This window comes from Prinia subflava, chromosome 2 (assembly GCF_021018805.1).
Source record: "Prinia subflava isolate CZ2003 ecotype Zambia chromosome 2, Cam_Psub_1.2, whole genome shotgun sequence".
NCBI classification, from domain to species: domain Eukaryota; kingdom Metazoa; phylum Chordata; class Aves; order Passeriformes; family Cisticolidae; genus Prinia; species Prinia subflava.
In genome coordinates, this window is record NC_086248.1 from 82,225,772 (window position 1) to 82,236,547 (window position 10,776).

Below are 10,776 nucleotides of genomic sequence, written 5' to 3' on the forward strand. Positions count from 1 at the left end.
ACGGGTGGGGATTCCCCTCACGCGACAATGGCGGATGGGCTGGATGGCAAAAATGGGCTGCAGCAGGAGCTCGGAATGGCAGGGCGGGCTCACCCCGGGTACGAGAGACTCAGAGCTGTGGCAGGAGCCGTGGAGTGTCCCAGCACGCCCTGGGGTGCATGGCTACAGTGTATCAAAAACCCCAGCGCAGTGGCAGAGAGACTGCAGCGGCAGCCCAGCTCCCACCCACAGACAGGAGAGGCTTCTTTGGAGAGGTAGAGGGTGTGGGGTCCCGGGGTTTCCCCTGAGGAACCCGAGCAGATGGTGAAAAGGTCCTTTTTTAGTGAGGTAGGGTGTTAATAAGGTCCCAGTGTAATGGCCACTCCCACAAGCAGAGCTTCACTCCCAGTAGAAGTAGCGGGAGATGGAACCCAGCAGTGGTGACAATATCTCCCCGCAGCGACCACAACCACAGCCTGTGTCTCCTCCAAATGCCAAGAGAGCAAGAGCACTTGTCCCAGCCCCTTTCCTCCCAGCCCAAACCTGGCAGTATCTCTGTCCCTCCAAGAGAAACACCCCCAGCTAAGAGTAGCTGGCCGCGCCCTTCCCTTGGCAACTTCTTGTGTCTCACTTAAGTAGAGAGTGGTGGTTATTGTCTCAGCAACATATGGGAGAAAATTCCAGAGGAAGAAATAGAGAGAAATTCCCTGAGAGAAAAAAAACCAGAAAACCCTAATGACCAACAGACTGGAAGACAGAAAAAAATAAGGCAACGTTGGTTAGCATAATAGTAAGTTCTGTTTGCTGAGACTTCACTGCTGGTGAGTCAGTAAAGAACATTTTAAGAAGTGTTTTAGAAGGAGAACACTGGGATGGATACTGACCAAGAACTCCAAAGGATGAAGAAAAAGGAAAAGTCATTGTTTGATAATCTAGTTGGTGTACAACTGAATCTGAAATGAAAGGCTGCTCAGAGAAGTTCTATCACTGCTGACTGAGAAGTCATAGACATGATTCTGCTTCACAGGTAAAGACAACTACTTTGTGGATGTGAAAAGGAAAAGAGGTCCTGGGAAATTAATTCAAAATGTGATTTAGCTGAAACTTAGGACTTAGGAAATTATATTTCCTGAAGTTCTCTGGATGAGAGGGTCTAGATCACATTTATCAAGATACGAAAATTAGAAAAACTTTAATCAGTAAATTGAGACGTAATGTTTATGGAGTCTAGGTGAGAGTTTTAGCTCTTTGGATTAAAATGAGTTGTGTATTAGGTATGTTATTCGTGGAAAAAAAATACTATCCTTTTTAGGCAAAAATCTAGAGAAAGCACACTGTGTCACTAGTAGTTGTTGAGAAGTTTTTTCCCTGCAGACACATACCACAGACCACATACTCTGAAAGTCTTGTCCTGATTCACTCTGCTCAAGGAATTTATTCCCATCATTAAGATAATTACCCCTGTGGATAATAGTTAAAACAGTGCCAGGTTATGTTCCTGGGCTCTGGAACTATGTCTCTGGTATTGAATTCCTATTCTCTACAGTAGTTTCAGCCTATGCCAGACAATTGCCTGGCACATTTTGAGGAATTAGCATCAATCAGCTTGGGACTGTTGCCAGTGGGTGGTTTGGAGATGGCCATGCTGTGCTGGAGAGTGGGAGGATTTAACAGCAAGCATTCTGGCCAAATTCTTGCAGTTGTCTGCATACTACCTCTACCGGAACTCATACATTCTCCTAAGGTTTCTAATAATTCCATTGACAATTTACCATAAATACTTATTATTAACTTTTAACATGTAGTTGAAATGTGATATAGAAATTTCCAAACCAAGAGTTATAATGACATGGGTAATTAGAGTTTTCCTCATTCACTGTTCTATACTTCATAATAAAACCCTGTATGTACAAAACATCTAAAAATACTAGCTTATACCACAGCTGTGTTTGGAAACTTGGAAAATCCAAAGTCAAAATTATGCTATAAATGCATCCCCAGAATCTCAGTGTAAAACTTTTGGAGTGAATGATCTAAGTTGTGTCAAAGTGAAGGAAACAAGAATGCAGAAGAGAATCAGTGCTGGCCTAGGACTGTAGGCAGTTTGGATGTGGCTGCTGTGTGTCAGTAGATGGTAGCAGGGATTGTGACTGTTTGACTTGTCTCATGTAGGAGTTTTCTGAGAGGTTGGCCATTGAAAAAGTCAGATGTAGGCTGTGCAGTGGGTGTGGGTGAATTTCTGGGGTCCTTCAGGGGTCGCAGATGTGTCCTCAACTGGTTCTTGAGCTGTCTGGTGGGGCCATCAAGTTCCCTATTGGGGAGGTGGAGCTCCTTTCCAGATGTTTCAAGGCAGGGTGTTTTAAGGACAAAGCATCCTGTGATGTGTAGGGAGGATGTTGTGCTCCCAACCTCCTGATACTTTTGCTTGTTGTATCCCATTCCCTAGATTCAAATGGCCTCATCTAGAGGCAGCTCTGTGCAGATGTCACCAGTGAAGCATGACATCCATTCCCCACCAAGGTCCTAATTCAAGGTGGGGCACGATCCACGTTGCACAATGGGGAGAAGGAGCATAGTGGAACACAGTTCCCAGCGCTCATTTTGTGGCTGCATTCCTCTTGAGAAATGGACTATCAGGAAGGTTTGCCATGGAGAGGATAATTTGCAGCCTTTACCTGAGCTTCTGGGGCAAGGCAGGTCATTGATAAGGGGGTGAGATACTTATATGTAATGATAGTATCAATGTTGGGTTTATTTTTGATGACTGAGTAAGGATAGATTTCAGACAATGTGTTATTTAAGAGGTTCTGGTATGAAGAATATGCATCTTTAATATTTCTTGAGAGAATATGACCTTTCCCTATGGCTTGTTCACTAAACCTGACTGAAAGTGTCCTGACTGGAAGGGGTGACTCTCAAGCTAGCTCAAGATCAAAGGATGATGACGAATGTGGTTCTCTGTGATATTTGGTATATTTATATATAGATTTAGATAGCTCTGTATTTAGATAATATACAGATACTCTTGTGACAGCAAAGAAAATCTAATTGAAATTCATGCTTGCTGAGGTTTTTGTACACTTTTAATATCTCATTTCCATTTTGTTCTAGGACAAAGTGGGAGCATCTTAAAGATACTCACACACTTGTTATTTCAAACTCTCACTTTTTCCAGTTGAATTCCAAGTATTTCTCAGATCTTGTGAAAATGTGTATTTTGGCTTCATTTGCAAAAAAAGAAAAAATAAATTAAAAACATAAACTGAGAATGTCTGGTGAATTTAGAGAAAAAATATGCTAAAAGAGTGGTATTTTTAAAACAAATGTGTGGATTTTAGAGCTTGAGTTGCATAATGCTAGCAATAATGTGATTTCCTTGTTTGGGACATTTTCCAGGTTGCCAAAGTGCCTCCAGCTTTTATTACTTCAGTGTCTTTCAGGTCTTGTAATGTGGCCAGTGTTACCTATAGCAAACCAGGTGTTCTATGAAAAATCTCTAGTTGCAAATAAGACTGAGGCCACCAAGCTTTTTGCACTAGTCAGGTTTTATTTTGAGAGGATAAAAATGAAGTGAGATATTCAAGAGCTACAGAAGTGAGGTAGAGATGGTACAAGCATACATGTTCAGAAGAAATGTGGGGAAATGTGACACCGAGCAGTTTGACAGAAAGGAAGGAGAAATCTGAGGTGGAACTCAGTAACTGAGTAATTGATAAGGTTGCTGGATGGAAAAGTGTGTTGGTTTTGGCTGGGACAGAGATAGTTTTCACTGGTATGGGACTGGGGTTTGATTTGTGCAGGAAGCAGTGCACATACAGGGATGCGTTCAGCACTGATGAGCAACACTTCCAGTCAAGGCCTTCCCTGCTCCTCGCACTGCCCTGCCAGCACGGAGGTTGGGGCTGCACAGTGGGCTGACCCCACTGACCAAAGGGACATCCCACACCATATGGCATCATGCTCAGCACTAAAACCAGGGCAAGGCTGGCTGCAGGACCACTGGCTGGTTGGATGGTGGTGAGCAAGTGCTTTAATTTGCATCACTTGCCTTTCTTGGGTTTTATTTCTCTGTGTTTTCATCACAGTGAAACGCCGTGTTCTCAGCCCATGAGTTTGCTCACATTTACCCTCCCAGTTCTCTTCCCCCATCCTGCTGGGGGTAAAGCAACCTGCTGAATGTATGGTGCTTAGTTGGCAGCTGGGATTAGACCACGACAGAAAGGGATTGCTGTTCACACGCAGAAGCAAGATGAGAGTAAGCAGTGTCGATTGTTTCCACTCTTCCCCCAAAGTTCCCCTATCCCTGCTGAAAGTTTTTTTAAGTTTAAGGCAATCTCAGATTTTATGGAGATGTGACCGCACAGCTTTGATGGTGTTGGAATATTGGTTTGGCATATTGGTTTGCTATGCTCAGAGTTCGGCAGTGTGGTAAAATCAAACCAAGGAACTGGAACAGGAACTAGCAGTAGTGAGTAAAAATCAAAGAGCCATGTTTTAGGATTTGTAGAATACTATCCAAGTGTCTTATTGAAATCACAAGCAAGAAGGAAAACCTGAGAAGTGGGGAGAGGTGAAAAATAGACTATTTGAATGGAAATTTGCTTCTTCAGAGTTCTGTTGATTTCTATGTAAAGAATTCTTGGTTTTCATGTAAAACAATTTCTTTCCAATGGGCAATGATGACCTAATCCCTAACAAAATGCTAAATTTCTGTCTTATTATATGTGTCTGTTAGTTACAATATTTCTGCAGGCAAGACTGTGTGTTTGCTCTTGTTTAATCCAACTCAAAATCTTTGATGAGCTCTTTTAGAGCCTTACTGCACTGTAAAATAATTATTTCCCCTGAAAATGCAAAAGAATTTATTTCCCTTGGCTCCTCAGCTATGTTAGTTTTGCAAGGTTAGTAGAAATTTTAATAAGTAGTAGTGCCTTTCTTTTTGTAACCAAGTCAGCAGATCTTATCCTGACTATCTACAGGGAGTAGATCTGATGAGTAAGAAGGTGCTTTTTTTATATAGTTACTTTTCAGAGGATCACAATATGAAAATGGTTGTGACATAACTGGGTCACATCTGAAATTTTTCTATAAGCTGCATAAAATGAGAAGTTGAGGTAGCTGCTTTTGTCAGAAGGTATATTCTTCGAGCTGTAGTGAATCACACAGCGCTGAGATTTGCATATTGTACTGTTACTGCAAACCAGTCATAAATCTGCAACCAATTACTAGCCCTTCAATAGCTTAAATCTGCATTTAAATAATAGCAAAGTAAGAATATAGACATATAGATAGATATAGATATAGATATAGATATAGATATAGATATAGATATAGATATAGATATAGATATAGATATAGATATAGATATAGATATAGATATAGATATAGATACACATAAGTGTCACACACTGTATTTCTTTGGTCATTGCCTTTGTTTTACATGTTAAACTGGGGTTATACTGTACTACAAAGCATATCATGTCCCAGGGTTTGGCTGCTATGTGTATTGGGGAGGAAATAGCTGGAGAAAACAGTAAAACAAGTTTCAGGGATAGAAAAACTGAATTTCAGCTGCCTTACCTCCAGTATGTAATAAAGCATTTTCAGATTTTGATGCATACTTAGACTTTTGGTTGGAAACAGAAGTGGAATGACTTGGAGATCATACAGATTACTAGCTGGACTGGGAAATTACAGTAAAGAAATTATTAAGCTTTCAGGTTTTACTTTGTATAAAAATTCTGATGCTGTTTTCATATTGCTGGGCACATTGGCCAAGTCTCTGTCAAATCTCTTCCTATCCCAAACAATGAAAAAAAGTTAATAATTCTGGATATAAGACAGATGAAATAAAGAGCATCTAAACTCTAGACATCTGCTTTAGTTTGAAGCATTTGAGATTTTCTCATAAATGTCCTGATTTATCTTAATAGTTCCTGGATGTAGTTTAGGACTTGGGCAGTTAATCATACGGGATGTACGAATTCAAAGGCCACTTATACTGTGCAAAATCTGATCCATTAAGATTAAAAGAAATGTTAAATCACATACAGATTGTGTGTACCTTGCATGTCTGCCTCACTGACACACACACCAGGGGCAGATATGGCATGTTGCTTATTTGTATGGCTCATTTACCTGAGTAACAATTTAGTTTCATTCAGCTCCTTCAGATTTGAGGTGGCTGTCTAAAATGGCACTTGGATTGTTCTCTTTATGAACAATAATCAGATTAGCTTTCATTGTGTTGAAAACTTCCATTTATGTTTGTTTCTAGTCCCTTGTGTTGTAGGTTGACAACCCTGAGTGACCAAGAAGACAGAAATATCTAGAGAGGTATAAACAAGCATTTTGAAGGACAGAGACCAAGAATCTCTTAAAACAGATCAGTTACTGCTGGAGAAAGTTTTTAATTTTTTTTGGCAGCTGATCTACTTTGAGAGATTTTTTTTTTATTCTCTTGCTAATTTTTCCATCATCCCTATTGGACATTTCTGCCCCCTGGTTAAGTCAAATGCCAAATCAAATGTTTATATGTGCTCTAACTGAGGAGTAATATTTCCAATTGTGAAGACAGAGTAGAAAAAATTATGTTTTATCTTTTTTTTTTCAGTGCAAATACAGATTTTCTTAGAAAACAAAACTTTGAATTCAAGTGTCAGTTAGTTGTATAAAAAATTTATTTTGTTTCCCTGGATTTTTTTCCCCTATTTTTTTGCAAGGTGTTTCCTTCTGAACTCCAGAATTTAAAAAATTTAAAATACAAACAGATAAACTCACTGTAAACAGTATTCAGTGGTCTTTTCGATGTTGCTTTAGGCTGTTGAATGGGTTTTATGCTTTTTTAGGTTGTACCATAAAAACAAAATATAGTGGGTTTTTTCCCTCAAGAAGTGCACATTTGTAATGAAACATCTTTCTAGCTAGGCCTGTGTATGCACTCAGTCAGCTGGGGACAAAATTTCAGCTCAACTGAAATAGAATTTCAATTAATGATAGTCAAATTCAAGGGTGAATTCCAAATTCACTTAACAAACAGCCTCAATTCCTTTGTGGTTTGTAAGTACTTTGTATTTTTCTAACTAATTAGCTTTTATACTACTCAAAATTAACATTTGCCATTAAATACTGCAAACTCTATCAAACTTTTTTTCCCATAAAACTCAGGATGACTGTAATGGGTATCATTTAACTGGAGAGAGTAACCTGTTTCAGCAACATGGGTTGTGTTGCTAATATTTTCCCATTGCTGCAATGTGTGAAGGCTGGAAAGTTCAAATATTTCCCTTGGGGCAGACACTGTCTGGATAAATTAAGATAAAATAACAGTTGAATATACTGGGCTATCTAAGGTGCAGCACAAATTATCTCTGTGAAGGAAGAAGAAATTATTAACATTTTAAACATAACTTCTGTGAAAAAAAATCAGTTTTAGTTTTCCCTGATTTGTCTAATTAATTATTTTAAATATATGACTTTGTGGCATAAAAGTATTTGTGTATTTCTGTAAACTCATGTTTTAAAGGCATTAATCAAAAGCATGCAAAAGAGATGGTATTTTTAGCAGTGCATAAAGAAATTTTTCAAATGTGGATTCACCCTGCAAAATCCTCTGCTTATTATTGGAAAATATATGTTTTGATGAAGCCATGAAACACTTTTTGATTATTTTCCTAAATCAGTGACTCGGACAAGAATTTCGTGCTCCACTAAATCTGATTTTGTACACTGAATATTGGCTTAAAATGAAATGTAAAGAACAGCTTTGTTGCTGTTCGGGTTCTTTTCTTGATTGTTGCTGTTCTTCGGAAAGTAACAGTAAGAGCTGCTCATATTCAGAAGGAAGAGCATATTGCATCTTTCACAGTAAGAACTTATTCCAATGTATTTGTCCTATTTTAGCTGAATAAATGTTATCAAGGGAAAAAAACACACCAAAAATCCCCAGTTGTTCAATGGCATGGGTAGGTTTAGAAACTTGCAGGACAAACTGAGATTGAAGGATTCTTCCTTCTCTTCTGCTTTACGCAAAGGAGCTTCTGGCTACATCTGAATGCCTGGAAAACTTCTCTTCCATCCAAGAGAACAGCTGTCTCTCCGGCATGCACTGTGCTAGGCTTGCAGCATCAGTGAAAATCACACTATGTTGTCTTGAGGCCTGTTTGAAGCTTAGGCACTTTATAATCTTCAGCTGTTCAGAATTTCTTGGTGTCCCCATATCTGATATAATTTTGATTTTTCAAGTAATTAAGCTTAACCTGATCTTTATACCCTGAAAAGTAGTTGCTCTCTTTGACTCAGTGGATTATGTGTCAAAGTGTGAGACTTGTGTGAGCACAGTGTGATGTCTGTGGGGGAATCAATCTGTCACCGGGAGCTGAGAAACACTCTGAGATAAGTAGCAAGAAGGATATACTAAAAATATTCCCTTCAACTTGTATTTTGTCTCTGAGTCCTCACCCATGCCATCCTTCTGAGCTGGCAACAAGTGTTCATGGTTTCTTGATGAACCACACGGATGTATCAGTCTGGATTAGTTTAATCCAGATTATCTCCCTTTACAACGCACAACCATCCAAATCATAGAACAGTTTGTGTTGGAAGGGACCTCAAAAACCATCAAGAGCCAACTCCCCATCCACTAGATCAAGTTGTTCAAAGCCCTGTAAAACCCAGCCTTGAACACTGCCAAGGATGAGGCATCTACAGCTTCTCTGGGCAACCTGTTCCAGTGGCTCACCAGCCTCACAGTGAAGAACTTCTTTATAATTTCTAATCTAAACCTACTCTCTTTCAGTTTAAAGCAATTCCCCCCTGTCCTATCACTACAGGCCCTTCTTGAAAGTCCCTCTCCAGCTTGTAGGCCCCCTTTGGGGGTAGGCTTTTAGAGGGTTTCCCTGGAGCCTTCTCTTCCACAAGCTGAACAACCCAAACTCTCTCAGCCTGTCTGTGTAGGAGAGGTGCTCCAATCCTCTGGTCATCTTTGCGTCTGTCCTCTGTGCCAGCACAAGGTGATCACAAGGACTAGGCCTGTGCAGAAATGAGAAGCTGAGAGACTGATGGTGCCTGTCTTTTTTTAGCATTGATGCTATTTTAACCTGTGAGTACACTTTCACTTTTTAAAATGTGATGCAGTGAATTATCAGGCCTTATTTAAGTGAAAAATTTAGTAGAGTACAGCTAAATTGGTTCTAATGCTGCTGTCATGTTCCAGTGTTTTACAGCTCTAACTGAAGTCAACCCAAGTAGCGTATTTTCCTGATTTAGCTAGGGAGTGGAACCTAGGAGAAGGATCCTGGTGACAACTGTTACCTACCCATACCCTAGTTTCCTGTATTAGATATTCCCTGGCTTCCCAGCATGATCTTCAGTAACAGTCCTACTTAGCTTCTTTCAGCATTGAATGCAGTTCTGGAGGTAAGCTTGAGGTAATTCATCAACAAGTTTAAACTTTCATTGTAGTGGAAGAATTTTTTTGAAGTATGTAAAAATTAAACTGGAGTGAAAACACGCCTGATACAGACTAAGGCAGGCTCCACAACGATTTAGTCAGTGATATATGCAGTGCTCTAAATTTACATTCCGTATTCCCCCACCCAAAAAATGTAAATATACAGAGAAATTTGTACAGTCCCAGCCCAAAGTTGAGTTTCTAATTCCTGTTAAACTTTGATGTAAGGACTTCACCAGCAGCATTTTAGGATGTGCAAGGATTTATGGATAAGCTTATGAGCAATTATATTAGCCTGAACTGGTTCAGTTGCTCCAATTCAGTACTACTGCACATTTTTTCTGCCCAAGTTGCATTTGAATCTTTGATAATTTGCTCATTCTTAGCTTAAGTGCACACACTTTCATATAGGTTCATTTACATTTCACTCTCATTATCTGATCTCTCCAACTTCCCAGATTTTTTAATAAAGGTTATTTATACATGACAAAATTCAAGCTCAAACTTTTAGAAAACATTTTTACAAAAACAAATGGATTCTCAACCACTATTAACCCACTTCCAACACTTTTACATCAAAATCTGAATTTAGAAGATGTGTAGTAGTTCGCTGGAATGCACTGGGACTGCAATAGGAAAAGTTTGGCCTATTCACAAGATAAGTCAAAAAAATGGTGGGTGTCTCTTACACAGAGGGTCTTGGCAAGTTCATTTCTTACATTTTTTTCCAAATATTAGCCTTCAGGATTTAAATGTTTTCTTCTGGGTTTTATTTGTGTATATGTGTTGCTTTTGTTTCTTCATTTTTGTGAGGAATTTAATTGCTTTTGTCTGAGTTTTGTTTTAGTTTTAATTTCTGCCTGTAAACTTCACAATTTCACATTTACTTTTATCTTTTTAACAACTCGTTTGTCAACGTTAGCCATTGGCCTAAATGTGCTTATGGCATATCTTTACTGAGGGGTATGTGAGGAAAGACATGTGCCTAAAGAATTCTGGGGTGCAGAAGTTTTTCTTTGAAATCTTTTTGCATTTTCACCTCTTTTACAACTCTTTTTCCCTCAACTTTACCAAAGCATTCTCTTTCCAGATTCATTCTATTATAAGAATTATTTAAAATGCAATTTGAAAATTAAAGAAAACCTTTTACTTTAATTCTTGTGCTTTTTATAAAAAAAAAATTAAAAAGGGATGTTTTGGTTAATTTTTGCAGGTAGCAGTATGTCACCAAGAAAGCAATGTAACATTACTTTGAAGTTTTTATCCTTAAGCAGAAGATGTATTTTCAGTCAGGCAAAGTATAAATTACCTTCTCAGTTATTCAGGTTAAATGCAATCCATATAGT